Source organism: Anoplopoma fimbria, chromosome 11, assembly GCF_027596085.1.
Source record: "Anoplopoma fimbria isolate UVic2021 breed Golden Eagle Sablefish chromosome 11, Afim_UVic_2022, whole genome shotgun sequence".
Classification (NCBI taxonomy): domain Eukaryota; kingdom Metazoa; phylum Chordata; class Actinopteri; order Perciformes; family Anoplopomatidae; genus Anoplopoma; species Anoplopoma fimbria.
Window position 1 is genome coordinate 11,305,103 of NC_072459.1, and position 15,900 is coordinate 11,321,002.

At 43.3% G+C, this 15,900-nt stretch overlaps 1 long non-coding RNA gene across 1 annotated transcript in view; it reads left to right on the top strand.

The window, feature by feature from the left end:
* Positions 1–9,200: 9,200 nt before the first annotated feature.
* Positions 9,201–15,900, top strand: part of LOC129099064 (uncharacterized) — a 52,187-nt gene continuing 45,487 nt past the window's right edge. The window contains exon 1 of the long non-coding RNA XR_008531618.1: positions 9,201–9,531. This is a non-coding gene — a long non-coding RNA (uncharacterized LOC129099064). The remainder of the gene's footprint in view (positions 9,532–15,900) is intronic.

Genomic DNA, 15,900 nt, shown 5'->3' on the forward strand with positions numbered 1-15,900 from the left:
AGTAAATCAATACCACACTGGTCTACAAATCACTCACAGGCAGCAACCTGACTTCTCTGAAGAGCTGCATAGCATGTGTGCACGTCCACGATCTTTCCTCCAAATAGACGGAATACATCAAACGTCGAAAAGACAGCGTCATTTTTCACGCTTTTGTAGCTGATGAGCCTCTTGTATTCATTTCAAAGCTGCTTTGTCAGTGCTGTTCTTTTCTCTGTTCGAGCGTGCCGGGAAGCCACCATTATATTCCAGCTCAACCCTGTCATTAGCCGGCTAGGGTGTGGGGTAAAACTGTTTACAAACAGCTACCTGGCATGAGAAAGTGAGAAAGTGACACACGCGGGACTCCAACACACCCCGACATGTCTGTCTCTGTGTGCGTGACTGGATGACATTATTCTACTGATTATACTGTGCAGTTAAAGTGTCAAAACAAAGCTATTGTGTAAGGGTATTGGAGCAAACCTATAATGTCTGCCTCTATAAAAAAATAAAAAATAACGGTTACCATTATAGTAAAAATGTAACAAATAACATATGTAATAGTTATATGAATTTGCATGGTATTAGGTATCATTACGTCAGCATACCAACTTCCAAAAGGCATCGTCTGCATTACTGTATTTTATGGATACATACTGAATTGTTTAACCACTTAATGCGGGTAATGAAACGAAACAATGGTCCCTTTTGTAACCATGTGATAAACAATTTACAGAGAGACATTTTTATAAGCATGTTATTTTGCCACGTTGTTGGTTTGTCTCTAAACACACCTTGCTTGGTGTTTGGGACTATAAAGCTCTTTTACAGCACTGGCCCAACTGTGACACCTTGTATCCAGAACAGCCACTGGCTTCAGATGGACAAAAGCAATTGTTCCCAATGAGAGCCGAGAGCGACAGAGATTAACTGATCATGAAACAATAGACACAGAGAGCACACAGCAAGATTGAGTTGAAAGCTTAGGATAAATTGCAATAGAGTAAATATATGGCAAAATTTGAAATTATAGAAAATGTGGGGGATTATAGAAATTGGGTGATTTTGAGAGTTTCTCTTGTCTTAATTTGGATCAGAGTGTTTGCGCCTGTATCCAGGAGTCCAGTGTCAAACAGTGGAGACTGTAAGTAGTATCCTTTATACTCCCAGACCAATTGCTTCATACTCCCAATCAAACAGCCCCTTTGTATCAGCGTTTCTTCCGCGCTCAGGGAAACAGTGCACTGCAACGACGAGACGCAGACAGATTATCTTGTTTGAATGGCTTTTCCAGAGCAGCAGAAGGCCGGCACAAACAATAGGTAACTTGTTGTAGGCAAAACAAATCTAATATTAATTTAACATAGCCTTACCCATGGGGGCGGCCCATACTGGTACAGTAACTGATTGTATTTGCATAATACGCTCCACCTCAGCAGGGCTGCTAATTGGGCCGGTTGGAGGGAGCCAAAAAGCCCCTGATGAAAGAGAGCAGCGGCCACAATTATCATAGGAGACACAACAATGTAGGGATTGAAATAATTTCTTTTATGTCTGCATGAGCCTCTTCTCCTCTCTGACAGTCTGACTTTTCCACATAAAGAGAACTGAGAAAAGAGACTCAACTGAACTCCAGGCTTAGATAATAATCTTCTTCTTTAAATCTCTGCTTATATTTGTATTATAATCTTAGTAGGTTATATATATGAACAATGCAATGTGTTTGGTAACCATGCAATCTTAATTTGTCTGAAATCCCCACGCACTAACTTAACCCTCATGTCTGGGTTTGTCAACAGGCAGCACGTGAGTATTTGTGCAGACATGCATCCATGTGTGGGTGTGTGTGTGTTTGATATTACTAACAAGCTTAAAAAAAGATTATTCTCTGCCCATGCACTCATTAGAGGCAGATTGAAGTCATATGTACTGCTGGTAACATTGGCAGAGAGGTTTATGTTTTTATTCTCTGCTTGGACATGATGATCGCCTATGATGTGTCAGAACCAGTCAGACCTTCCCTCAGTCCTGGCCTCCTTACTGCCTGAGTGCAGCTTGAGGGATGTGCGTGACTGAGATTGGCATTGGTAACAGAGCTGGAGTTCAGACCAGATTTGGGCTTGTTTTATTACCTTCCCCTCCGTGTTCAACATCTGGTAGATCCCAATCATTCACACGCACCAATAAATATTTTGGATATTATTCACACATATTGTCTTTGTGTAAGGAGTTCCATGTAGCAACAACACATGTAAGCTAAAAGTTTACAGAAGTAACTGAAACGTGTTCATGAAACCGTAAAAAAGCAGAAGGAATGCCACATATCCCCATGGTCATAAATAAGGATTCATACTTGGATTTAGTATTTTGGGAGCATATCTTACAAAAATAATGTTTTTGTAACAGTACTACGCGTTGACGTTTTCTACAAATACCAGACCTATTTTGTTAATGTTTCTTGGAGCTGATGAGAATCAAAAATCCACTACAACACTAAAGTGTATGGAGTGTTTCTGACAGAATTTTTTCCATTTTGCAACTTTTAGAGACTCAACCCACCGCAATTGCTTTTTATTCAAATCTGTCTTTTGCTTTTGGTTACCTCTGAGAAACACATTCTCCATAGGAAGCCTTAAAAACCTCAGAAATCTCCTGCTATCTATATGTTGTGAACATATTGACTATATCATATTTTTATGAAGGCTCCATTCTCACTTTGAGGTTGATAAAGAGTGGGACAAATTAAAATTGGATGTACATGTATACTTAAAAGTGTCTTTGTCTATTATATTCCTGATTTCATTTGTCGGTCGTTTCAGCTCCTCAGGTGAGGTCATGTTTGGTTAGGTCATATTATTTTGGTTCTGTTATGGTTTTGGTCACATGTTAACTTTAATTAATTAAATAGAACACACTCTCTTCTTGCATTTCATGAAACAATAAAGGCATTTATTTATTATTTCCTGCTCTTGCAGGATAACAACTGTTTCCAACCAAAGAGACAGTTCAATAAGCCAGCAAAAAGCTAAGAGCCAAGGATGCTTGTAAAGCCTGACAGTGGAGAAGTGTTTCCAAAGAATTGGTCAGTCACTCAGCAAAAGAAAGAAGGAAACCTCATAACCTCTAAAGGAAACAGGTGCTCAGTCAGTGAGGAGAGGAATGTCAGAAGAATGGGGAGGGAAGGGTAGCATGTCTGTGTGCGTATTTGCACGAGAGGTGTGTGTGTGTGTGTGTGTGTGTGTGTGTGTGTGTGTGTGTGTGTGTGTGTGTGTGTGTGTGTGTGTGTGTGTGTGTGTGTGTGTGTGAGTGTGAGTGTGAGTAACGCAGAGTGGAAGCCAGGCAGGCGAGGAGAGAACAAGGGGAGGAGACTCTCTGGGGATTGCGTGCGGACATCAAATGTTTACCTGTAACAAAAAGAAAGGGGAAGGTGTAGAAGGAAAAAAAAGGAGAGGAAAAAAAGGCCGTGGTTTACAGGGGTGGGCGGGGACCCAAAGCCTAAAGCATGAGCTTCGCACGCAACTTAACAATACTACCTTTATGAAGACTGTATTGCGTTAGTCGGTGAGCACACACACACACTTATTCACGTATGATACCGCTGGTGTTACACACACACCTACACTGCAGCTACCCATGTGAAACCCTGTAAAAGAGGTGTAGAAGGCCTTTGTGACTTCCAGATAATGGGATCAAAGAGGCTTGGACTCCTTTGTGGCCACACGAAATACACCAAATGGGACCAAATAGCTGACCCCATCTGTAGAACAGCTGGAGTTTCTGTTTGACGGAAGAGGTACTTGTGTCTATCCAAGCTCAACCTTGAACCAAAACGTCTGAAAGCAGATGTTTCAGCATTCCCTCTCTCTCTCTGCGGTTGCCCTGTTCATTTTTTTATTTTTTTTTATATAATTGGCCAACAAATCAAGACCAAATGAGAGTCAGCCTTTGTTGTAGAAACCACAGAGAACCCCAGTGATTTACAGACAGATGGCCTCTCTCTTGCTTTCTCTCGGGGTCTCTGTCTGACTATCTGTCTCCCACTGTCTCTACATCTACACTATCTTGGCTCACCATCTCAAGGCCGCCTTATCTGGACCGAGAACAAAAAGCCTGCAAAAAGCTGGGCTGGTTTAAGACTGATAATAGATTACTTAACAATAGCCACAACATAGGTTTGTATTAAAAGCTCTTTACAGTAACAGTAACACTTCTTGGTTATCTCTGTGTGGATATAATAGCCGTAGTCATGTTTTTCATCATGATAAACTTTTAAATGCAGACCAGACTTGCATAGAAAAATATTCAAATTTTTAGCATATGTTTTAACAGCCGTTTAACGAGGAAATATCATGTTGCATTTAGCATGCTCTCTATTAGAACTGCTGTTACAATGACGTGCGTGCAAAATGTCTTCAAGACAATTACGCATATAACCAAACACAACCTTTGCCCGTTTGCCAGTACTTTGTCTCTCTTCTCTTTGATTGGATGAAAAATCTGTCAGTCAGTCACAGCTCTGATTGGCAGCTTGCGTGTAAAAGGCAAAGTTTTGGGGATTTAGCCCAGGGCGTCTGCGGTCAGCACAATATGTGTACTATAAATAATTTGACTCTGTTTGTCTTGTGATTGTGTGAGCAGGGAGGGAGAGAGAGAGAGAGAGAGATAAAGAGAGAGAGAGAGAGAGAGAGCTACACACACACTGGGCTCAGGGTTTCCTCTCCTGTGAGCGTCTGCAGTCAGAGTGCAGGTACAATAGGGAGCATTGTTCGGCTGGCAGGCCCCTGCGTGCCGGCTCCCCCTCCGTACCTGAGCACAGAGACAGGTGTATTTCTCCTAGTCACGCATAGCCCTGCCACACTCCCAGCTGCCTACACACAGCCTGCCACTGAGCTCTCACGCACACATCTAGAAGAGCATCTGCAGGCAAAGACTAGTGTATGCCAACCTGCTGACTACAGATACTCCTCACTTTTTAAACTTTTAACATTCAACCTTTTCTTATTCAAACTTTAACCTTAAACCAACCTTAACATGGGATTATTTTTGGCAGTTACAAACCCCAAATTCTTGTTCTTCAAACACATATATCTTTTTTTTTTTAAAAATGACAAAATGTTCAAGCCAATGTGTACACTCACTACATGGTATTTTCTGCAGTGGGTTAACGTGTATTCTTTTGCCAATACTTTCTTTACATTTAATGTTTACAATGTGTGCTCTTTGACACAGAAAGCCCAATAAACAGAGGCACCTGCAGGAATAAAAAATTTCCCATGGTCACACTATGGTAAGGCTCCGGGAAGGGTGTGTTTGTCCAAAGAGTGTTTTTGGGAGGATGGAAGAATGAGTCATGTACATGTCAGAGGTACTGCACAGCAGGTCCAGGCCAAGAGTTCATTTAATTTTTGCCTAAGTGGGAAAACATGTCTGAGTAAAACATTAAAACCCCTGTTACAGTTTGACATCTTAATGCAAGACGAGGGGGGGCCTGTACGGAGTGAGGGATGAAGGTAGAAGACAAGTGTTTAGAATAAAGGAAGTGATTTTACCAAAATCTTAACATTACAGTTGAATGTCAAGAATAACAAAGTAGATGGGGGGTTGGGGGGGGGGGTCCCTTTGAAAGAGCCTCCCTGCCACAGATCTGACTCCCTGAGGTGCTGGAAGTATTCCAACCCTATCAGTCTCATAACACAAGAGGATTAGCTCTTTATCCTGGGTGATTCTATAGAGAAGAGGTACACGCCGCATTATGTCTTATTATGTAGAGCAGGCACAAGCCATTTTTTTTAACCAGTTTTCACACAAGTAATCTTCACCCAAGTCACACTGAAACCTTGCGGTGACCCCTGTTTAGCTTCACTCTGCCCGTTCCCACGGAGAGACCAAAAACCTGACGGAAGCTGACATATTGGCCTTACATGGAATTACGTGAGCTGCCAACATGGGATCCAACCTCAGGTTTCCTGGCTTATATTTACTGAATTAATTCCCAGGCGGATGTAAAAATAATAACACCCATGAAAAGTGGGCGAGTGGGGGAAAAAGAAAAAGGAGGGGAAACCAAGTGTGTCAGGCTAGTGAGCCTGCGGTGGGGCCATGCCAGTGAAGGGGCATGCTGTTATTGGGAAATACTTGTCATTTTTCATTGGTTTCTATGACATCACCCCCTCCTCCACCTAATAACACAGCTCACATCATAAGACAAGATAAGCTGAGTAGTTAAAAAGCAAAGTTGTGGTCGGCATTAGTAACCTTCTCAGTCTTTCGGTCTCATAGGCTCTTGCTCTCTATCCTGTCGCCGGAGCTTGGGCACTCAGAGCCACATAAGGAAACATTTGTTCCCAGTCTGGTTGAATAGAGCCTTGTGTTGGAGGTAGTCAAAGAGATACAAGGGGATAGGACATCCAAACAGTCCAACACAAGAGCTCTGCTCTGAAGCCCCTCTCTGTCTGAGCTGGGGCCAGTAATGAATGTCCTCTAGTCTTAATCACTCTCAGAGCACACACTGGAGATATGACTGACTCCATTGTCCTCCTCTCTATGTTTTGTATGTTGAAAGCAGAAGGCGTAGAGGTCATGCTATCAGTAAATATAAGATTGTTTCACCACCACACGGTGATCACTGTGCAGCTTGTACGGGCTCGTTGAACACAGTAGATTTCCATATCTGCATTTACATTTATTTTTTTATCCCACTGCATCACATGTTAAAAGTTTTGCATCTTTATGTGCACTAAAATCAGTTTTTTATCCGGCATGAAAATGTCTGAATCTGCTCTTTGCTCAGTCAGCCTTGTTTCCCCTGGATTGTCTGAAGCATTCCTCCTTTTCCTCCAGTCTGTGTCCGCAGCGTTCAGAATGGTTTTGTGCTCTCTGGATATGATTATCCCTGTCACACCAATCTGGAAAACATTTGTGTGCACATTAGCACATACCTACGAACACACGCTGGCCTGAGTAGGGATATGGAGGAGGATGATGCACAAAGTAGGCACATGCGCGCACGTACACACACACACACACACACACACACACACACACACACACACACACACACACACACACACTCATGCATGCATTATGCACTAATTACAGACATTCAGAAATAATGCATTTCCATCTCATTTGGCTCTGTTGTGAGATGGAGTGATTGCTGAGCATGAAAGCAGTAGTACCGGCTGTCTCTGTTGTTAACATTCATCACATTGTTTGGGGTAAGAGATCATTATCTCTTAATTACCTCTAAAGATAATTACCTCTACTAATGCTTTAATTTAGCCGTGATTAATGATTAATGAGCATTAATCAAGGAAGCAAAATTCATTTTGTGGAAAAAAGCGAAGTTAACACAGTGAACCAGATAAAAATGTCTAACCTTTCTTTTTTCTCTTTTTTTTTTTTTCTCCAAAGGAAAAAAAAAAAACCTTCACACAGCAGCGGTGGCTTAGGAATGCGAGACAGGAATGCTGTTGAGTTACTATAAAGGGGGTTTGATCACTGCTAACAATGTCTTTGTGTTTTCATCCCCAGCTCTAGTCACGCAATGCTGTGTGCGCAAACCTCCAGCAACTTTTCAACCCCAGCACACAAGAAAGCCATCAAGTACCTGCAATTGACAGAATCGCGTGCAATTCAGGTACTCCAGGATTGTACTGGAGCAAGGCCAAATGGGGAGTAAAGCAAAAGGTGGAGTGGAGCTTCACCTGCTTAGAGTGTAATACACACCGTCCCGTGATTGGAGATCAGTAACAGTGGTTTAGTGGAGGGTGAAGCCACTTAAATTAAAATATATTGATTTATGAATGCAGGTAAATTAGAGGAGGAAAATAATTATGATTTTAAGGGGAACATTTGGTTCATGGAAATATGCTAGATTGTTTGATCACTTAAGTCAGTAAGTTTACCCTCTCATTCAACTAATATTAGATCTTTTTTTTTGATCACTTTCAGTCACATTGTATCATGTCATAATTCACACATTATGCAGTACTGTATCTTCACAATGGTTTTTATCATAGTGGAATTTATCATGACATACAATCAAATGATCTGCTAACAGTCTAACACATGAACAACCCATAAGCAAATGTCACATGAAGTTTGTTTTGCTCTAATGCACATTCAACGATCACAACTCTATTTAAGCTTGAGTTTCATTCAACCATCTTAATATACTGTAAGTTTACTTCTGTTCTAATTTTAGTTTCTGAGGCTGAACTCCGTTCCCATGAATCCAGTCCTTGTTTTGAGGTTTAAGAGACGCTATGCTCCCAGAAATACAAGCAAGCCTGGAGGTGGTTAGGACATGAAAGTGAGGTGAGAAAGACAAGAGATTCATTCATGGGAAGGTGATTCAAGGTACCGACATCGCTGTATCGCTGCACAACGACAGAAGATCATTATTACTCACTCCCATTGCTCACCCAGTGCTCACACGCAAACCTGAGATCAAGCTGACAGCTGATGAGTGACTGTTACAAGAATATACCAGCCTTTAGTTATGACACATAACTTACTTGGCTGTTATTGATTATGATTATTATATGATCATTTTTTAAATGTAATTTACCAGCAAAATATAATTAAAAAAACTCTGATGATAATATTCATAGCACTTGTTTCATTTACAGGGTTTATTTAATGTAAGTCAACATTTTCCAGTAAGAGTTATGTAAACAAAGTGAATTATGCAGTACTTTTACTTATACTTTACTGACACTATATGTTATGCTATAATATCATTCCATACACTGTTCAGTGTTTTCATATTGTTTTTAATCTGGTATCATACTAACTACAGTTCACAAATATTTCTCAGCAACAACACTAAACTCCAAGTACCATCATGCCTTGCGCGCTTACGTTGGCTGAGAGGCAGCATGTGCTGCGCTGCTGTTCTCCAACTATGGCTCAGTGCGGCTCAGGCTCTCCACAGGAGCGCAACGTCTCAGCGCTCCAGCGGACCATCACTGCGCTGGACCACAAGGAGGAACCGGCTGCGTTCACTGCTTATGGGAAATAATCACACTGACCGATCTGCTTGATTTTTTTTTTTTTTTACCAAAGCAGCAATCACGTTCCTCAAGGATTCTTTGGAGGCATTAAAAGGATTATATGCTACCGTTACAGCTTTGACACCCGTGGAGGAGTTATTATTATTATTATTATTATTATTATTATTATTATTATTAATAATAATAATATTTGTAAAACGTTGTGATGGCAACAGCTGATGGATTCAACACTGCAGCTGTGCTTCGTCCTGTAGGATATGAGGAAATACTGTCTCTAACAAGGGATGAATGGTGTCCATGTCTCCTGCTGCAGGACAAGCAGTGTGTGGGACAGCCGGGTCTCTTGGGATACTTTACGCGTGTGGCCAGTGTCACAGATGGTAAACACCATGATATGATTTTCGGAAATCGGTATTCGTTGAGCTGGATTTTTGGCACAATGAAAAGGAATATCCTGGCGTATGATTTGAAAAGTACTCAGCAGATGTCCAGCAGATTGGATAATGACAGAAGGCGTCTCCTCATCCAGAAGGTATGTGAGAAAAGACAGTTACCTACGACTTGTACCTTTTCTTTTTTTTGTCAGTGAGATGTTGCCTGTTGTCATTAATTCATGTTGTCATTTAAGTTGTTGAGTTGTAAAAAAAAAAAAAAAAAAACAACGTGCACCATAGTGAGTGGTGCTCCAAAGGGGTATTAATTAGGAATAACTACATTTCACTCGCTGTTATTTCACAAACTATATAAAAAACGTTCAGAGACAAAGCCTGTTTAGACCAAGGGTTCTGTCTTCATCTCCCTACACCCCCATTTGGCCTACATCTTCACCACCCAATTCCCCCCCAAACATACAAAATCCTCTCACATGGAGTTCCTCAGGGCATCTTTTATCAACTTAGGGTCCACTCTGTCTCTGTGCAGGGGGGTGTGTTCGGTATTTAAGCCCTGTCAACCCCCTGATCTGCTCCACACACTAAGGTTCACCTGAGATCACTGCTCCGTTACTCTCTGGGTTCACCTCGCTCCCAGCTCTCGCCCTCAAAACTGACTCCCACTGATGTATTTATATTTCAGACGCTTGACTTGAATCCCCCTCATTTTTCAAACTGACACTTTTTTTTTATTTTTTATAACCTCTTCCTTACCCGGACGTGGCCGTACACCTGCAGAGACAGGTGTCCACAGACCGTTCACAGAGCCACGGCCTGTCATAATTTGGTAAAGACCAGGTGCAGTAGTAAGTAAGTAAATGAACAGTGTGGATACAGTAACCATAGAGAGCGACGTGTAGTCGTACCCACCTCTCCCACAGTGACTCCATTCAGGTGGGGCTAAATCTGTCTCCAGAAAACTTTGCCCACAGGGAGTCCTGCCATGTGAAGCAGCTGTCAGTAGTGAAAGCCGCTGCTACCTCACACATGGCATGTATCAGAGATCAACGCTATGCTGTGGTTAACACACACACACACACACACACACACACACACACACACACACACACACACACACACACACACACACACACACACACACAGATTTGGATGTTGTGTAGGTGCTTCATTTGAGTGGAACCTGCAGGTGCACATGATCTCACTCGATGGTAAACCATACACGGTCGGATTTATATGAGAGAGGTGTTTGTACCCGCTCTGCTTGTTGGCATTTCCATCTTTTAACGAGCGTACGGTGACATCATGGCATTGCATTCATAGCAGGTGAAGTTATCTGATGAAGCTCACAGCTCCCCTCTCTTCCTCCTCCCTCTCCCTCACCCTTCAGCTCTCACTCCCCGATACCGTCCACTTCCTCAGCGGTGAAGAATTCCGTCTATTGTCGGGGCAGTGAGGGAGACAGAGCCCCACTATATGTCTGTATACAGCGCAGAGCACAGACCGACTCAGCACCCCCCCCCCCCCCACACCACACACACACACACCCCCTCCATTAAAAATCTTCTCCAAACAAGACCCCCTTTCTCCACTGAAGAGGGACCCTCTGTCTAATGCCAAGTGACTCTCATGGCCAGCATTGACGGTGGGACACTTGCCTCACAAAAGGAGCTGAAGTGTCAAATAAACTCGGTCAGAGCCCCCGACACACAAGAATTCCTTTATCTGGCACCCTAGGAGGCAGACAAAGACAGACTTTGTGTCAGTGAGCAGGCCTTGACTAAACACTAGGGCTTTTTTTTTTATTTATTTTTTTTACTCCTCTTCTCACAACTTCTGCCTCCTCTTCCTCCTCCTCCTTTTGTGGTTTTTGAACGGCGGGAGCATGTCTGTTGACGTGACCCTGCTCGCCCAGCATCTGTCCTGCACACTGCCAACATCACCCCTGTGCTGTGTAAGCACCATGCAAACACAAAGATGCACCCACACACGCCCCACTCCCATACACCCGCTTCTCCTACTCCGACTCTTACTACATCAAAGCTGCCATGATATTTCAGTAGATGTACTTTTTTCCTCTTTTGGATACTTTTGTTTATGCCTTGGTCCATGGCTGAGACAAGGCAAAGCAGGGTTTTTACTTTCTCACAGAGCTGAGTGTGCTGTGCTGAGCTGTCATATGATACACTTGTGGTGAACCGCAGCAGAGAGCCATATACACACCAGGGTCAGAGTCACTTAACAACCCTGTATTTACTCCGCTCAACATTTCCAAGGAACTTTCTCATCACTTCCAATTCTGTTGAGTTCAGCTGTATTGTCTTCTGTTTTATACTTCAATTAAAACATAATTACCTCCTCTCGCTTGCAGTTTAGGCAGTTTTTCACAAGCTGTCAGAGGATTAACATAAATTGAAATTACCTTTTTTTTTTCACACACACACACACACACACACACACACACACACACACACACACACACACACACACACACACACACACACACACACACACACACACACACACACTTCAGACTAAACAGACACACACCCTTTCCAAACCAGTGGTGCACTGCAGTGGTTCCATAGAGCTCTATAGTCTGCTCCTTGAAGTTATAACCTAGTCTTTAAGGAATCGCTGGAAAATGACCTCATACAGTGTGAGACAACGCTGAAGCAGCACCCCTGAGTTGTGGCCCGGAGCTAAAGCTGGCCGGCCCCACTGATAGACATGCACATCAGGCCCCCAGGCATGCTAATACAGGCCTGCCACAGAGCCACAGTCCCCAGCACAGCGGTGAAGGTAAACAGATCAAGTTGCTGTGGTCGAGCGTGTTAATGGCGTGTTTATGAGCTTAAGTTGAGTGGTGATTTATCATGTCTAAACTCAAGGCTCACCTCGGGTCCCTTGGCCTTGATCAAGCTCAGTATCTGGTGTGTGTGTGTGTGTGTGTGTGTGTGTATGTGTGACATTACACGCAGGTGACAACGCTGACTGAGCGGAATGACCTCCTGGTGAACCGTGTGTCTCGGTGTCGTGGACTGCTTAGGGGAAACGGAAAGCAATAGAAACATTTACTACGCATTAATTACCCCCTGTTTTTGTAGCCAACTGGCCCTCAGCATTACCTCATCAGGTCTGGGGGGGCCACAGGGCTCGGATCGCAGGAAAATATCCTTAAATCATTAGTGTCAGATAGCCTTTAAATGAGCTCCATGAGAAATATCTAGCTGTTATGTATTCTTTCATATAGAGCAACATTTACACTCTGTGTGTGTGTGTGAGTGTGTGTGTGTGTGTGTATGTTTAGAATGGGCTCTAAAGTTTGTCTGAACAGGAGAACTGTCATTTATTAGTAGTGCAGGAACAATGGGGAGCTTGTCTCCGGGGTGGTGGGGGCCAGAGGGGGGGCCGGTGGAGCCAGGGGAGGGTGGCCTGAGATTGGGCAGCAGCCTCTGACCAAGAACAAGCCCCTGTCTGATGGAGAGAACTGCTGACCCTTCCTGAGTAAAATGGCACCTTTGTTTCGAGGTGTATGTGTTTGTGCCTATGTGTTTATGTGTGTGTGTGTGTGTGTGTGTGTGTGTGTGTGTGTGTGTGTGTGAGAGAAAGAGGGAGAAGGAGAGAGGGTTTTGAAAAGCTGGGAGCACTGTGTAAAGTGTTTTTTTCCTCAGTGCTTTCCCTCCATTTGTGATTTTTTTTTTCTTAGCTGTTGTGTGATAGATTCTCAAGGAACATGTGTAAGAAGTGAGGGGAAATCAACAAGTTATCTGGCACACAACTACATCATGACATGCCATTTTGTGAGCAGCCATCACCTCAGAATTTGCTCAGAATTTGAAACCTATTGATTCAATGCAGTGTTTTGAATATTAGCTTTGAGATGATGAACTTTAAGACCTCTTACTTACAAACTGAGGTCACCAATTTTCCTATCATAGAACGAATACCTTCAGTAATACTCAACAGAGTGCCATGTCTTTTATTCTACACAAAGCTACAGACCTCTGTGATGCTGCAACACCAGACCACCCCTTCAAATTCAAATGAATTAGCTATTTTGTTTCCCTCTGGCAGTCTGTTTGGTGCTTTCTTCTTACTGTCTTCTCTCTCTAATGATGCCTCACAAGGGAGACATGCTGTGTTTAAACAGGGGAGGGGGGTAAAGAAATGGAAGGGAGAAGGTTTAAATGCTGGTGGGTAATAGCAGCAGATTGCTGATTTCCTTCAGGGAAACCACAACTAAGTGTGCGTGCGTCATTGTGTGTGTGTGTGTGTGTGTGTGTGTGTGTGTGTGTGTGTGTGTGTGTGTGTGCAAAGGAGGGTGTTTATCCTGCTTTGGGAGTTATCAGGAAGTGGGAGGCTGAGAGAGACAGACAGCTCGTGCTTGAGTGAGAGTGTGGCAGGCTGCTTTAGAGGAAGTGGTGAACATGAGTGGGGGATTCTTCACAATGTCGCCTCTGGGTCTGCCACTTAAAGCGTGTCGTCTTTGATAAACCTCCCTCTGCACCTGGTGTTCAGACCTTTTTAACTCCCCCGCCAAATGGCCCGCCATTCCCCCATTGGGTGATAAAAATCTGACACACTTCCTCTGAGTGTCGTTTTAAATCCTGCCACCCTTTCTGTCCTTGCCCTCCTGTGTAAAAGTGCAGCCACACTGCAGGAATACAGATTAAAAGAGAGCATTGGTGGGATGGAGAGTACAGAAAGGTGAAGGGAAGATGGGTGGAGGACAGGCTCTTCTCACCCCGCACGCCCCCCTCGACACACACAGAGCAAACAGGGAAGACACACAGTGCAGCACAGGGGCGTCTCTGTCGGCAAGGACGCAGACGGACAGCACTCCATTCAAACTTCGCTCAGCCACAGAAAGGCTGCATGCACCACCCGCCTCACTACAAGGACACTATGGGTCTGTAGAAGGGTAGTGAATAAGAGATGCTAAAAACACGCTGAACTCTCTGCGAGTTGCAATGGAATAAGGTTTGCAGTGTGGAAGTGTAGCACTGAGTTGACTTAATTTGCACAGTGGAGACGAAGTGCATTGAATTTGGTTACATTTTGGGATTTGTCCCCATTGTGAAACTGTAATTTTACTCATTAGCTTGTGTTTCTTTGTATGTCTGTCACTGTGAAGCTCCCAGGTGTATTGTGGTGCGTCTTCAGGTGTCTTCTTGACCTGCTCTGGTGTGAAAAAAATCAATATGTTCTTGTTCTTACAATGCTTAAAATACCAAACATTCCTTCTCTTGTTTTCCTTCAAGCTCACCTCACTAGTTCTTTTCGTGCTTTCGTTTTTGGAGGGAAAATTCCTAGCCTTTGTGTTCCCCTCTCACAAATGTCACATTCCACCGAACCTGTGACCATATTCGGCCTTTTTACTTTGCTGGGTGTGGGTCGCCACGGCAACGTCACTGCCTTACAACGAGTCACACCTACACGAGTTAGCCATCCTCATTCAATAGTTGTTGTTTTTTCATTCGATCCACTCTTTCACTCTTCCCTTTTCTTTAGTTCTCAGTGGGAAGGATAAAGGAGACATTTTCAGTGTGAAGAGGAGCGTGAAATTTCCTCTGTGACCTCCCCGGGACACAGCAGACCACCAGGCTCCTCAGACGACTGTGTATGTGTGCCTTTAAATCCTGCGCTTGTGTGAAAGATCCGTGTCACGCTTGCTGACAGACTTTAATTAGTGTCTGTTTTTATTTGCTTTGTCTAGGGGGGATTGAATGAGGGCGAGTTACACTGCTTTCCACGTAAGAAATGTCATTATTTTGTATTTAGTGTCCTCATATTGAGAAAGTGCACAAACATTATCATGTCAGATAAAAGCAGTTGGCCCGATGAACGTGAGGTCGAAGGCTCTCCCTGTGTGTTAGGTTGTCAAGCTACCACAGTGATCCCTGAGCTTCTGACAGTGAAGCTGTGGAAGTGGCTGTCAGTGTCCCTGACCAGAGGAACAGATATGCATGCGGAGCCAAAGTGCTGTAACGACAGCTTAAACGACTGGAGGCTGTCCAGACGTCAGGCTGTCATCACAAGGCGTCACTCATTGAACAGGCTGTGGCAGAGAGACTGACTGTCCTGCTCCTTAATTGGCCGAGCATTCAAATGTCAGGACTAGCTAATGGGCTACTATTTGGTTTTAGGACCAAAAATTGACTTTGACATATATTTTCTTTCTGAAGAATCTTTCATTGAGAATGGCAGCTATGTTGTAGTGCAGTCCTCTGGTTGATGGTCTCAGTTGCCTTTGTGTAATTGTTAGACTCTACTGCTCCCTTGTGGACAATGTATGCAGTAACAGAATAATAGTTCACTGGGCTGCATTTTCTCTGTTGGCCACTAAGGAATCTGTGGTGCCAATTGAAAACCCAAGTTAAGACATTAAGGATTTTCAGTAAGCTCTTTTTGTTACAAAAATAACAGTGAAACAGTTAATAAACGTTATGTTCAAATTTCATTATGCAAAGTCGTATAGAAAACAAAAGTTCTGTATTTATATCAAGCAA